This window comes from Xenopus tropicalis, chromosome 9 (assembly GCF_000004195.4).
Source record: "Xenopus tropicalis strain Nigerian chromosome 9, UCB_Xtro_10.0, whole genome shotgun sequence".
Lineage (NCBI taxonomy): Eukaryota > Metazoa > Chordata > Amphibia > Anura > Pipidae > Xenopus > Xenopus tropicalis.
In genome coordinates, this window is record NC_030685.2 from 61,462,661 (window position 1) to 61,477,694 (window position 15,034).

Consider the following 15,034-nt stretch of genomic DNA (forward strand, 5'->3'; position numbering starts at 1 on the left):
CTAGGAATAGGACATTTTAAAACATACTAAAAGTTAACAGAAAGGTGAACCAACACTTTTATGGAGGAGGGCATTTGTCTCTAATTACCTTTTCCATTTGGCCATATTATCTTTAATATTAGCAGCATGTAGAACTAATCTAACATTCATACTGTATCTCACAAGAAGGGACAGATTGGGACATACTATATTCCCTGTAAGGCTGCATCCAGCGTCTCTACATGCTCAGCTGACAAGTCACATTAGGAGTTTTCAGTTACCCAAACGAAACATGTATAGAATAGTCCCTCAGGGGTTTGAGCACTAGGCACAATGATGTAATTGCTTAGGGGGGCAGGGGGGTCTCTTTGTCATCTGGGATTTCAACCAAATTCTGCTCTGCTTTCAGTGAAAATGCACATTATTTCTACACTTACTGTATCTATAAAGCACTGTGATAAAGAATTCTCTGAAAAGATTGTAAGTTGTAATACAAAATCTCATATTGTATCTCATGCTGTGAGCAAAGCTTTGCCTGACAGAGATGTTTCCGCATAAAAGGAGAATCTTTATTCGTTATTCTATGATCATTAGACCATTATATATAATTCTGCATTCTAATTTTTCTTATTCCCATGTAAGAATATACACTGGACCTGATCTTATACATAATTATTGAGAAACATGTCAAGCATTTGGTAAAGTTATTGACTAATTGTTATGTCCTGAAAGTTCGGACTTCATACATTGACCACCATCATTTTGCTTTTTGTTATGTTTATACTTTATTGTGCTTAAGAGGTTATTAGGGGCACTATGGGTGGAAATTCTTATTAATTAGTTATACTAATCCAACATTTCACAGCACTTCACAAAGAATGCTCTCAAACACAGCTCACAGTCTTAAAGGAACAGTAACACCAAAAAAATGAAAGTGTATAAAAGTAATTAGAATATAGTGTACTGCTGCCCTGCACTGGTAAAGGTGTGTTTGCTTTAGAAACACTACTATAGTCTATATAAACAAAGCTGCTGTGCAGTCATGGGGGTAGCTAGTAAAATAAAAATAGGGCTAAATGGCACAGGTTACACAGTAAATACCCGATAAACTCTCTGTCATCTGCTATGTAACCTGTGCTTTTTCTCCTTTTTCCATCTTGAATGGCTGCCCCCGTGGCTACACAGCAGCTTATTTATATAAAACAGGGATCCCCAACCCTTTTTACCCGTGAGCCACATTCAATTGTACAAAGAGTTGGGGAGCATGAAAAATGTTCCTGGGGTTAAAAATAGGGGCTCTGATTGGCTATTTGGTAGCCACTATGTGGAATGGCAGCCTACAGGAGGCTCCATTTGGCAGTACACCTGTTTTTTATACAACCAAAACTTGCCTCTGAGCCAGAAATTAAATAATAAGCACCTGCTTTAGGGCCAATAGGAGCAACATTGAAGGGACTGGTGAGCAACATGTTGCTCCTGAGCCACTGGTTATGGATCATTGATATAAAATATGGTAGCTAACACACAACTTATACCTTTGCAGGGCAGCAGTTAATTATATTTTAATTACTTTAAACAATTTATTTTTTGGTGTTACTGTTCATTTAAGTTCCTAGCATGTACACATACACAATGGATACTGTAATCAGTGATTAATTAATCTGCCTTTATTTTTTTGGGAAGAAACTGGAGCACCCTGAGGAAACACGTAGAACATGCAGAGTTCATGCCGATGCAGCACATCTTGAAGTTGAAGTATCCTAGCACTACCAGGCAGCAATGCTTACCACTGCATCTTTGCAGCAATCTTATGTTGCTTTATGGCTGGGAATATAGATATAGGAGCATAATCACAACTTTAGTTTTACAAGACACACAACAAGGTCAGTAATCCTATGCCATGAGGGCTGGTGTGGTCAGAATGTTGGAGATAAATTAGGTTAATGGAGGTAGAGTTAATGACTCCAGTGGACTGTTTATATAAAAGTATTTGAAATCTGAACCTCCTGGTCTACAGCCAAAAAAGCATTCAAATTTTGTTTATAAATAAAAAATAAAGGCAGTGGCACTTTGACATAATTAAAAAAAATGTTCTACATATATTCCTACTCATCATATTGTCACCCAAACAACATATACTGGGTGGGTTCTAATAGTTTTACCTTTTCTCTGCCAAAAATATTAGTATTTATAATAGCATACTGCATTGATGTGCACAGCTGGTTACATTTATGCCACTGCTTTTGTTCTTGCCTTCAGTGGCATAAGAGCTGTTGTATCCATTGTGTTAGGGTACATAAAAAAGCACAAAATGGTTAATGCAATGCACAATTTAAAAGAAAAATCCTTCAGTCTCCAGATGGTCATTTAGACCCTTCAGAGATAGGGTTCTGCCTTTACATGGTTGTTGTTTTTTTAGGGAATTTTGTTGAATCTCAGTGACCAGGACAAATTAATGCACTTTCTTTGTGTGACCTGGGCTCACCTGTCTAATTGCATTGCTTTGCAACACTGCTTATTATGGTTTATCCATGATGGCAGTCTCCTATTCGGTCTCTTTTTGTGCAGAAACTCATTTACTCCATGCTGTGGGTTCCACAGCCTTGCTCTGCATGCAGACATCACAGCTGCCATTCTGTATCACATGTCAATTTCCCAAGCCTCTACACTGATTACAATCACTCAGAGGATTATAGTTCCAAGTGGCATAGCGGCTGTCTATCTGCTCAGCTGTATGGGATGCAAAGCCACAGGCAAACCGGTTTTGTAGTTTCAATTATTTACAGATACCCAATTTCCACCAATTTTTCATACATTTCACCATAGTTTTCTGCCATATATTCTTATATTCCAGAGGTGGTGGTATTGTCATTGATCAAACAAATCAGAAAACCGAGTGCTAAAAAAGAAAATCTAGGGCTAAGATATAGGGCTAAAATCAGTCATTTGTTTTATCAACAGAATAATGACTACAACATGACATAGAAGCTCCCAATAAGACCTTGGCAAAAGAATATTTTGCCCTTCTTCAAACCTCCCCCCCTTTTCCCAAACACTGTCACTTGTGTTCTGAGACCATTTGAATTTTATCTTCTTTATGTTTTATGTGTTTCTATTCTGCCACTCTCTAACATTAGTTTCAAATGGTATCTGCTTTGTGGGAGTCACTGACACCCAATAATGGATAAGCAGACTCATTTTGAGGCTAGATTTTTACTGTTATCATTTTCCTATTACTTGCTGCATGTTATACTGCAACCACATTTAATATTTTAAATGTATTGCAGCTTATGCTACTTTCATGGCTACAAATGGTTATTTTTTGCTTCAGGGTCCTAGAAAGTCCAGTGACCCAAATACTTTTCCTACTTAATTAAAAATCTCAGTTTTCCCAGATAGAAACCCGGTTAGATCAATTTCTGAAAGTATTCTTATTTTTTTTTTTATCTGTTTAGAAATCCAGAAAGAGATATCTAGCCTCTTTGTGGGGAACAGTGCCAGGTTTTAGTCCCTGCGGTTTAGTGTCCATGTCAATCTGACCCTTTGCTGATGTTTGGTGAAAAGGCCTTTGTGCAGACGTTGTGTGCATACTCCAGCATATAGGCCCCAGTCTTCTGTCTGATCATGCACTTTTACACTACCCTCTCTGCTATTACATCCTCAGTGCAACTCCAAAAGGACAACATGATCTTGTCTTGTTCACAAATCCAACAGCCTTTCAATACACTAAAATTCCCATTAGGATCCACCTATAGCTGTATCCGGCTTGGTTGCCCAGCCTTGCGCTAAACTAGCACGCTCAGCCTGGCTTCAGATGCATTTGTCATATTAGTGTATTGCCAATATTGTATCAATTCAGCCTAGTACTGACGGCTATTATGGCTACTATTAATGGCTGCTATTACTGCTTCCTTGAATTCCACTTCTTTTTAGTCAAATGTTTCCTTGTCCTTTTGTTTAGCATTTAGATATTCTGAGCTGCTATTCTTAGCAGCCTGGTTTTCCCTGTGAGGTCAAGCATAATGTTGTTGCTATTTTAAATACAAACCTGAAATACTTCAGAACTTACTTTCTCCTAAAAGAATTCCCCTACTTTACTAAGATTTTGATCAGATGTAGTATCAGAACTCAAAACCGTGTCCACGTTAATGTCCATAGCTAGAGTAAGTGAGAGCTCTAAGCTGACAATATTTTAACTGTTGGTTATTTGTTATACAGGTATAAGATTCATTATCAAAAAAACTGTTACCCAGAAAGCTCCGAATTGTGGCAAGGTCATCTCCCATAGACTGTATTGTTAGCATATAATTCAGAATTTTAAAACATTGCTCCTACTTCTCTGTATTGAAACAAAACAGTAACATGAATCCTAATCAAGATAGAATTAGTTCTTATTGGAAGCAAAACAGTCCTATTCGATTTATTTAATATTTATAGATCTACATGAAGGCACAGTGGCTAGCATTGCTGTCTAGCATCACAAGTCCTAGGTTCAAATCCAGCCACAGAGCTATTTGCAAGGAGTTTGTGTATTTTTCTTCTGTCCATATGGGTTTTCAAGTTTTCGCCCACACTCCAAACTGTTCTCATGGATATGCCACCTTCTCCTGATATTTAAAAACTCACTGAAAAAAAATACTGATATTGTTTACTGCCAAGCCACCCATTTATACATCTACTGCTATGATCCTGATTAAAACACAAAAAGGAGTCTTGTACACTGCTACGGTATTGCAATAGGAGTAGGGTGATTTAGTGCACAGCATTAAAACCTGTCCCTTATTGTCAGGTGCCATTTCACAGTGACCAAGTAGGTATTTTGCAATCTGTATTGTTCATGAGTCAATTTGGTTTTTGAGTCATTCAACACATTGTAGGACATGACCATAGAATAATTTTGATATGTATGCCAAAAATGACCATGAAGGTACATAAGCGCTCTCTCTGCTCCCTAGTTCTTTAGATCCAGAATAGGAAGCAGCTTTAACCAATTATATTGTATCTGTTGAGCGCTCTGCCCTATTATAGACAGAGGAAGGACACTGGCTGTTTTTCTGACTTTGGGAAAGGCTACATCATTGTTACTGGTGAGTCAATAAACCTGGAGGGTAATGAGCTTAATAAACTGAATAGCCTGATAGTAGAATCATACAAACAAGATTTCCAAGCAAATTAATTGAGGATGCTTGGCATCACATTTGTCTATCAAAGCATTTCACGCCACATTTGCATTTTTCATTTTAGAAGAGTAATGTTATGGATTTGAATTCTGCAAAATGTGCCACGGTGTTATAACAGACCATTAAACATTGTTAAGCTCCTGAAAGATGGTATGAAGGAGATGGTTAGGATGCAGAACTCCTTTTCAAAATCCATTTCAAACACTGAATAATCCCTTGAATGGCATTTTTGGTATTGCAATTGATCCTACAGCTGTATCAAAAGTTAAGGTGGCAAAACATTTCAGCAGCTAATTCGATTCCTTTAGACTGATTCTGCAGCTTATCTGCCCATGCATGGGCACCCCGACTACCCTACCCGACTGATATCTTGCCGAAAATCAGCCAGATATTGATCAGGCAGGTTTGATTTTTTAGTCAAATAGGGAACCACACTGGGTCATTGTTGTGGTCCTCGTTTTGACTTTTTGAAACCCCAACATTGTAATGAGATTGTAGGCCCTAGGCCCAAATGATTGCATTAGGGTGATATTACCAACCCAAGGTGGGCATATTGGGGGAAAGATCTGCTCTGTTGGCAACTTCTCCAAATGAACAAACATACCGTGTATGGCCATCTTTAGTTGGATGCCAATATAATGTTTTGTTATTACCAGAGGAGACATGTATTGTTCTTGAGATCTATTGTTCTGGCAACTATCCCAAAGCAACCTTGCATGTCAACACTTCTAGATACACAAATGATGTTAATTTTACCCTTCAGCCTATTTTGTGCACACTAAATATCTATTCCCCTTGCTGAGGAAGCAATACTAATTGCAATACTAATTTTGCTGGCTACACCAGCCCATCATAATGCATTCCTAATGTTATTTCTCTGTTTCAATTAGAAAACCTACCATAACATCACATTTTATTAAAACACTAAACATTTCCCTGCTTTTAAAATATATCAGGACCCTGGGGCAATGCATTTTCTTTCAAATCCTCAAACATCCTTTCTGTCTTTTTCAATGTCAAACTAATTGTTGGTTTTAGTTTCAAACCTCCAGTCACATTACATTACACATTATTTTCATTCCTATTCAGTTCTCTCTCAGCAAAATGGATATTGAGAATTTGGCCTTTATACGTAACAGTAAATCTTAAAAATGTCTTGAAATGGTTTCTCTAAAATTTGCTTCATACATTTATTCTGTTAAAATTTATATGGGTGTCCATTAAACGCAATAACATAACTTATTTTATTTACTGCGCTTGCTATGATTTTGTAACCTGATTTAATATAGAATCTGCAAAAAAACCAAACACTTTTAGCTCTAATGCATAGTCTCTACTGCTCAACTGCATTGGTTAATATGCAATTGTACCTTTTGGCACTTTGCTCCCTGCTTTCCACAAATGACTTGTGTCAGGTTTCTGCAATCTGTTGCACCTGCCAATACCCCCATGAATGCAGTGCTGCCTACATTCTGCAGTGCTGTATTCAGTACTCAAAAGAGGGATTGTAAAATCCTGTTTCCACACTATGGGGGCCATTTACTAACCAATGGATTTTTTTTTTTTTCGATTCGGATTTTTTAATCGCAGAAAAAAAAAGTTGCAACTTTTCTGAGATTTCAGAACGTCAAAACGGCTAAAAATCCGAATCTGACAATTTTCCAACTTGCTGCGATCATGTAGAAGTAAATGGCAGATGTCCCTTCCCTCTAGGATCCTTCTTTTACTTTGAAACTTTAGACGTTTCGGATTTTTGACACTGGTTTTTTGAGAAATGTTAGAGTTTTAGTAAATCTGCACCTATTTAAAATAAACGTTACACGTGTATCCATATCTTGTAAATGTAAACAAAGCTACTTAGACCAAGAGGTTTTCTGAAATACACAGAAACATCACAATATTAGCCAATTTGCTGTTAATGATACAGGCCTACACTGCATTAAACTGAATCCATATGACACCCAATACAAGGGCACTATGGGAAATTGCCAGCCAATGTTTCCACTAATTCCTTCTCAGCTACGTGTGTGCAAATAAATTCTTTTGTGCCCACATTTTAAAGCTGTGTGCTCATTTTTAAAAATGGTGTGCTCAGGTCAGAATGGATACAACATTTTGTGTTTCCATACAAAATCTTTGTGCGCACCACAATTTGTTGTGTGCACTGGCCTTAAACTTTGTGTGCACGTGCACGAGCGCACACCTTAAAGGGAACATTGTTGCCAGCTAAATTCTAGCAGGCAAATATTTTCAGGATTAATACTGCAGAAAGTCATACAGTCTATATTCTTTCCATTCTTATATAAAGGGCCCAGATTAGCAGGAGGCAGGATTGATGGATTGAACCTAAGGTATGTGCGCTTTTTTATCAACCATAATACTTACAGTATATTAACATGATAAAACAACATAACTGGTTTGTTGGCCTTTGCAAATTTAAAAATCGTATAGCGCACACAAGTTGATAATGAAATGAGCTGTGTACTTTGTGCTATTGTTTTCTCTTGCAAATGGTACATGGCTGGATGTCCATGTAATCTGTACTACTAGTACCTTTAATTGGTAGCAGTAGTGCTGGGGGTACGACCTCTTTTTTGTATATTATTTGTGTTTCAGGCATGCCGTTTGACATTGGTCTGATGATAAGGAACAATAGGATCCCATGCTCCCCTAAAAACAATGAGAATATAAAGGACAAGCAGACAACCTCTCCCTTCACCTTATTTTTTACTCAACTGTTATATGTTCTGTGCCAAAAGCTTAATTAAAATGCATACTGGGTTTGGTTGCTGATTGCAATTCAGAAGCATTCATTGATGGACAGCATAACCGCTACAAACATACAAATGGTGGAGAGTTCATATTTTGTAAATAATTTTTTTTTTTATATCTATCACTATATAACAACTATCCCTGTTGTTATTTTTAGATTACCAAATGCATCAAAGCTGAAATAAGCAGAATGAACAAATGAAGGCATAGGCTGTATACGGAACTATAGGGGAGGATTATCTATAAAAGCCTTTTGGTTACTCACAATACATAGCAATTAGAGACATCTACTAATAATACACACATATATTAAGCCTCTCTGCCTGGCCTCAAGCCACAAAGATTCAATTAAGCTACATAATTATTGTCTTTCCTAAAATAGACAAAACCTTATGCACATGTTCAATGTATTTATTTACACAAGTATTTTTTCATCTTTATTATAAGATATTCTACTGAGCTCTAACATCAAATGTCTGACACAACATTTAAAAAAAGATCTTTTTTTTTCCAATCATATGGAACCCTTCTGTTTTTTTATTATTGGCAGACAGACTATCAATATCAGAATATCATATACAGGTATAGGACCTATTATCCAGAATGCTCGGGATCAAGGGTATTCCGGATAAGGGATCTTTCTGTAATTTGGATCTCCATACCTTAAGTCTACTAAAAAATCAATAAAACATTAATTAAACCCCAAAGGATTGTTTTGCATCCAATAAGGATTATTTATATCTTAGTTGGGATCAGTTACAAGGTACTGTTTTATTATTACAGAGAAAAGGGAAATCAGTTTTAAAATTCCATTATTTTATTAAAATGGAGTCTATGGGAGACGGCCTTTCCGTAATTCGGAGCTTTCTGGATAATGGGTTTCCGGATAAGGGATCCCATACCTGTATTTGGATAAAATATTTAATATATGTATTAAAAACTGTGCATTCTCGATATGCTTCTAGTAATATATCTCGGCATGTTACCTTTTTGTATGGGTCAAGAAAATAGAAAGGGACACAGTGGTATTAATGAAGGTAAACTGCTTCGCGTAGCTGACATTTACGAACCACCAGCATGGTGGATGGACCATCGTGCCCACAGAAGACTATATTTTTGTATGAAAGCAAAGATAAAAATGTTCCTATGTAGAAAGACCAATCCTCTATCAAGTTTTACTTTTTCTATCAGGTATCTGCAAAGGATTACACAGCGACTGAAATTTCCATCTTTTAAGAAGAACCTTAAAAGCGACAGCTGGGATAATAGTTACATGGGTTCCATAAAAAAAGGATGGGGCAAAGGGAATCTTGCAAAGAAACCTGGATAATCAGCAGTGGCCATTTTTTTTAGTCTACAGTACATCAGAACGAAATGTTAAATAAACGTATATATATATGATTGTATTTATGATCTCACAGTCTCCTTCCCCACCTATTAATATCAGCATATGTTATTAAGATGCAGCATTCTCATATTTTAATGGTACCAAGTCCCTATAATTTAAAGAAGAAAATGCTGTTTAATGTATGAAAATAATTCTTATTCTATCTATATCAGATAAAGGTGTCTTTTGGACATCTAGAGACTTTTCATTTTATCCGCCCACAACAACAACCTAAAATAAACTGATATCTCTTTATCCTAGCAATCCAAAACATTAGTAATTTCCTTACTGTGTAGTTGCCTTGTAGTGAATCGGAACCAAAATTCTTGTTGTTCCTTCTTTGATGGAGCCTTTGGTGGGAAGGTCTTAGTCTTGCTGCTGAGATTGAGATGAGGGAAAAAAGATTGGCAAAAATTTTGATCCAAATAATTTTTTTCCTGAGCTCGCAAAGGCTGAAATAACGTTATTGGCCCCAAGATAAAGTCACATGATGAGCAGTGTTGCGCATGTGACCTATATTCTTCTAAAAATCCCTTGTTTTCTGTAAATGAAATTCAATGATGAAGATAGTCACACAACATGTCCTACAGCTGTCTCTCATTGCTGTGACTGGACTCCACTGATGCATAAATGGGGCAATAGCCCCTGGCAACACAGTCCACATGCAGCACGTCTCCTGTCTGTTGAGGGCATGGGTATTCAGGACAAGTGGTTAGAAAAGCCAGGATCATTTCCAACCAGCATTCTGCGGAATTACATTGTATTCCACATTTCTATAGACTATTTCTATTCAGCCGTAGCATCATATAAGCCTGTTTTAGCCTCAACTTGAACATGATTTAGGAATGTCTATTTGCTCTACAAAATTAAAGTCAGAGTAAAAATAACAGTTTCGTTAAGGAAAAACCCTAGCAGCCATGAATGGCAGAAATTAAACCAGAAGCTCCCTATAAGAGGGAAGGGGGGGTATGTAATCATTTCTGTAGATTAATCAACTGAAACGTGTTCCATCTTTTTTTACAGTGAGAATTGTTGAGCAGTTTTGGGATGAAACATGCAGATACATTTTGGATATGATGGCAACTCTGAAATTAATCTCTGGGTACATTATGCCTAGAGATCATGGATAAAGTCTGCTATTAGCATAGACATATGGCATGACATTTGCTAAAGTTGGACCTAGATCTTACAGGGTTAACAATCAGCTTTCATATTAAATGTGTGTTCTTTCAGCAGAGCAAGGATATCTGGATTATAGGCTCAAATCGCCAGGCTTCTCCAGATTAAAACCACTCAGCTGTTAGTAGAGTCTCTCTACACCTCCCATCAACATCAAATGGCTGAAACAACAGTTTGGTATCATGATGTAGGACAGGGCTGAGATCTGACTACACACACACAGGGCTAGTTATGGGCAGTGTATAGAATGGTCTCTGCACATTCAACCCAAGTCCAATAAAGCAAGTACAATAGAATCTTATATTCATTTATAGCATGGATGTCCCCTAAATACATACAAGTAAGGTCAGCTGCAGGTCTCTACAATGATTGCAAAGGATATCACATATATGCTAAAACCACTGCAATAATTCTATGCATGCATGCATTTTAATTTTTTTTAATATAGATGATGCTGTGTTCAGATTCTCTCTTTATAATTACATTTATACAGGTATCCAAAATGCTTAGGACCTGGGGTTTTCTGGATAAGGGATGTTTCCTTAAGTCTACTAAAAATTCATTAAAGCACTAGGATTGTTTTGCCACTAATAAAGATTAAATCTATGTTAATTTGGAACAAGTACAAGGTACCGTTTTATTACAGAGAAAAAGGAATTCATCTTTTTCAAATAATTCAATTTTTTTAAATTTTGGGAGATGGCCTTCCTGAGTAACAGGTTTCTGGATAACAGATCCTATACCCTTACTAATATGATTGCACATTTGCTATCATCTTCAGTCTGTGTGTGTTCAGCAACTGTAAAACTTCTTTTGTGAGTTGTAATTTAGCCTCAATGGTAGAGCAACAATTTGCAGATCTCTGTGTATACTAATAACCATTCTGTAAAATGAATGGGAGCAGAAAGCAGTGATAACATCTAAGGGATGTCAACCCTGGGCATATACACAGTACAGACTTGTAACAATCTTTGTAGAAATAACATTACCAAGTGCTAAAATTAAAACCAACATTTTTGATCTGGGCCCCTAACAGACACTGAGAATGCATGTTACATATATGACCATGGATCAAAGAATGTGTAAAGGGTAACTCACCACATACAGTTTGGTCTGCGAGCAGGCAGGTGGCCTCCAGTGCTGCAAAGACTCTTCATTGTCACCCTATAAGTAACCTCTGCCATCGCCCCCAGCAAGGTCAGTTCTTTGGGAGGGAGGTGGCTTGTTGCAGTTTGCACTAATCTCTTCAGAAGGGCGTGAAGGGGAGAGGAGAGTGGGAATCCAAACACATGTTCCAAGAGTAACATCCTAGGGCCAGGGGAAAAAGTTCCCTCAATAGCAAATCAATGCTGCACCATTCAATTAACTTTCAGCCGTTAATGGAACAGAGATGAGCAATAACATTACATATTGCATTACAGACTAGCACAACCCGTCAGAAAATACAATTACATTTTTTTTTGGAAGCACTAATAAATATATGTCATATCAGAGAGTATTTAGCTACAGATACATATGTAGGATCAGGTCTGTTCCTAGACAAACTTGCATGAGTATAGTAATTGGGTAAAGTGTCCAGCAGATTCAATAAACAAGCAAATGAAGACAAATATATATATGAATTACTATAATTACCAGTTACTATACCCACTGTGTGTATGTGTACATATATATATATCTCACAGTCAATGCAGCTGGCACTCACATATACTGGAGAGTAGGATGCCTGGGTGCAGTCCAGTATGGTGGATTTATATATATACACAGTCCAGATAAGTGCATTCCAAACACAGTCTGTTATGACCATACTTTTACAAGGGAAAAAGGGAGAAAAAGAAAAAGACTGAGAGAGAAATAAACAAAATATGGAGCCAATAGATAAACTAGTAGATAAAATTTACTGATCACAAATACAAAATATTTGGATTTAAATAGTCCTTGACATTAAAACTAGCCATTTCCTGAGGATTTAAAAATACATCTGGCTCATAAATATTACATTTATTAAACACTTAAAATAATAATTCTGTATATAGTATAAATGTATATTATATAGCAGTTAGTGTATAAACAGTGTTGCACATGTTTACAATACAGACCTGCAAACAGGGCAGACAAACATATAAATAAATATAAATATACAGAGATGATGTGCAATGTGGTAAGAAGAATAGCAGAAAGGAGGTTCCTGTCCTATTGAGCTTACAAATAATATAGAATTATTCTTGGCTACTGAACATGCATTCACAGACTTATTGCAAGAGGAAAACAGATGGATGGGGGGAAAATATGAAGGTAAACGATCTCTCTTCATGCAGATTGGATGTGATCAGCTCACTAGCCAACTGATTAGATGACCTGCTTATGTCTCACCAGTCAAGATATATTGTAAGTGCATCTGAAGAGCTTACATCGGTAAAAATCCTTGAATGCAGGCCAGTAAAAACACTCTCGATGAGCTGTTACTAATACCTACACAAAAGCCAGCTAAACTGTGTAAAGTTGTAATCCAACTATAAACAGGGACACAAAGCTAGAACTTGTTTGCTTTTTGGGATGGCATTCTCTTAAAAAAGAACAAGTAACAATTGTTTTTAAAAAGGAAGAATGTAAGCATTGCCACATAATCTTTTACTCTGAATGATATCTCAAAATATACTCCATTTCAACAGTATACAGGTATTATTGGTGGTACCAAATATATAAACGTTACTTTCTCTTATATTAACAAGGAAACAACCAGTTCTGGAAACATTTGGGAACGTTTGTCTGTTTATGCTGTTAATCATTAATACCTTTTGACTGCAAAAAACTTGCATGTCTGACCATACAAGATCTGAATATTTTAGCCCAGATTTTGTCATAAGATGGGTCATTTAACTGCCTAAATATAAAAAAAGCCTATATGATCGTGTTCATCTCTTGACTGACAGTACAGCTATGTGCTGTAGTACATGACAAAAAGCTTTGTAGTACATGACAAAATCTTTGAACTGCGATGTTAACACAGGCAAAGTATAACCAAACAAGTCCAACAATGTCTGTGGCTCTTTTAAAGCGTGGAGGGAGTCAGTCCACGTTTATGACATTGTTGTGCCACACAATGTTAAATTGAAAGTGTGCCGGGGACGCAAAATTTATGTTGTTAGGTTTCCCTTCAATCTATGCAATGCTACAATGTTGACTGGCAAAACACAGCAAAGCAAAATTAAAAAGGTTACGGGACAAAAAGGGAGAAAACCAACGTGGTACCATATGGTAAGTAAGATCAAAAGACCTGAAAGCATTAACTGCAGGAATAGAATTAAAGGAGAAGGAAAGTCATTTTGGCATTTTACTGCCAATAAATTTGCCACATTTGTGCCACCTAGAACTATATTTTTATTCTGCATAAAGCATTGCCATAACTGAGTAAAGAGCCCTAAAATAAATAGAAATTAGGGAACTAGGATTAGGGTAATTGGTTTAGAAACAGCAGGGTAGAAAACAGTGCAATTAGGCCTAGTCCTTTGTGTCTTTATTGGTGGTAATGTATAGGGCATAGAAAATATGAATCTAATTTAAGATAACACACTGAGCTTAATATATAAGAACTCATCCACGTTCTATAATTCTCTGCCATATGCAATACTAGAAATTGCCTCTGCCAAAACACACATAGAGACAATAATCAGTAAATTATTGGCATTGTCTACTTTTGCAGCCATGACAAGTAGCTGCTACTAGTAGCTCTGTGTGTCTTCTGCTTTAGACAACTACTTAAACCTTCTACTAACACATGTAACGTCAAATATAAAACTAAGGATTCAAGTTTTCCTGTAAGAAAAAGTTTGTGGTGCAGAAAAAAAAGATGAATGTTAGACACAGGTCAATTCTGGCTTTTTAACAAGGTTTAATGTTTTAAGAGATTAATTACAAAGGCCAGTGAGTTGGAAACTATGCACCAATGAATAAGAGCTCAACTCAATTTCTACATCAATAGCTGCATAGAAAAGAGATAAATGATCCATACACTTTTTTCAAAACAGAAAAGCAATGACAATGTGCAAAAAAGGGGAGCAGAAAGCTGAACCTGTCTTCACTTCCTGCACAAAGGTGAAACAGAAACTAAACCCATCCATCTACTAAAAGGAGAAAAAGACCAAAAAGGTGGCAAGGAAAGGTGAGAGAAATAAGAAACAGACCACCAAAACAGAAAATGAGAAAATTTGTTCTTACCTGAAATTTTCATTTTCTTGAGTCCGAAAGGCAGCACCAAGCGAAGGGTTAATCCTCTGGACCACTCTGGTAGGACAGGAGAATAGCACAACCAATTAGAATCATTTACAAATATCCCATCTCTCCCCCTTGCTCCCCAGTGTTTCTAAAAAGACTCAGAAAAAAAGACCACATCATCTTATGCATCATAATTTTTATTCGGGTAGGGATATATGTGCTGCCTTTCGGACTCAAGAAAATGAAAATTTCAGGTAAGAACAAATTTTCTCATTTCTTTACGTCCTACAGGCAGCACCAAGCGAAGGATATAGCAAGCTAA

General features: G+C 36.7%; 1 protein-coding gene across 13 annotated transcripts in view; it reads right to left on the minus strand.

The window, feature by feature from the left end:
• Positions 1 to 11,801, minus strand: part of LOC100490531 (poly(rC) binding protein 3) — a 36,504-nt gene extending 24,703 nt beyond the window's left edge. For 3 of the 13 annotated variants that reach the window (XM_012971383.3, XM_012971382.3, XM_018097615.2), the window contains exons 1-2: positions 11,596 to 11,798; positions 9,608 to 9,696 (exon numbers count right to left, since the gene is read on the minus strand). The gene's annotated coding sequence lies outside the window, so the exon portion shown is untranslated. Of the gene's footprint in view, positions 1 to 9,607; positions 9,697 to 11,595 lie in introns of all 13 variants that reach the window. The other 10 variants (XM_004917903.4, XM_002932032.5, XM_004917905.4 and 7 more) reach the window with 6 other exon arrangements.
• Positions 11,802 to 15,034: the final 3,233 nt, after the last annotated feature.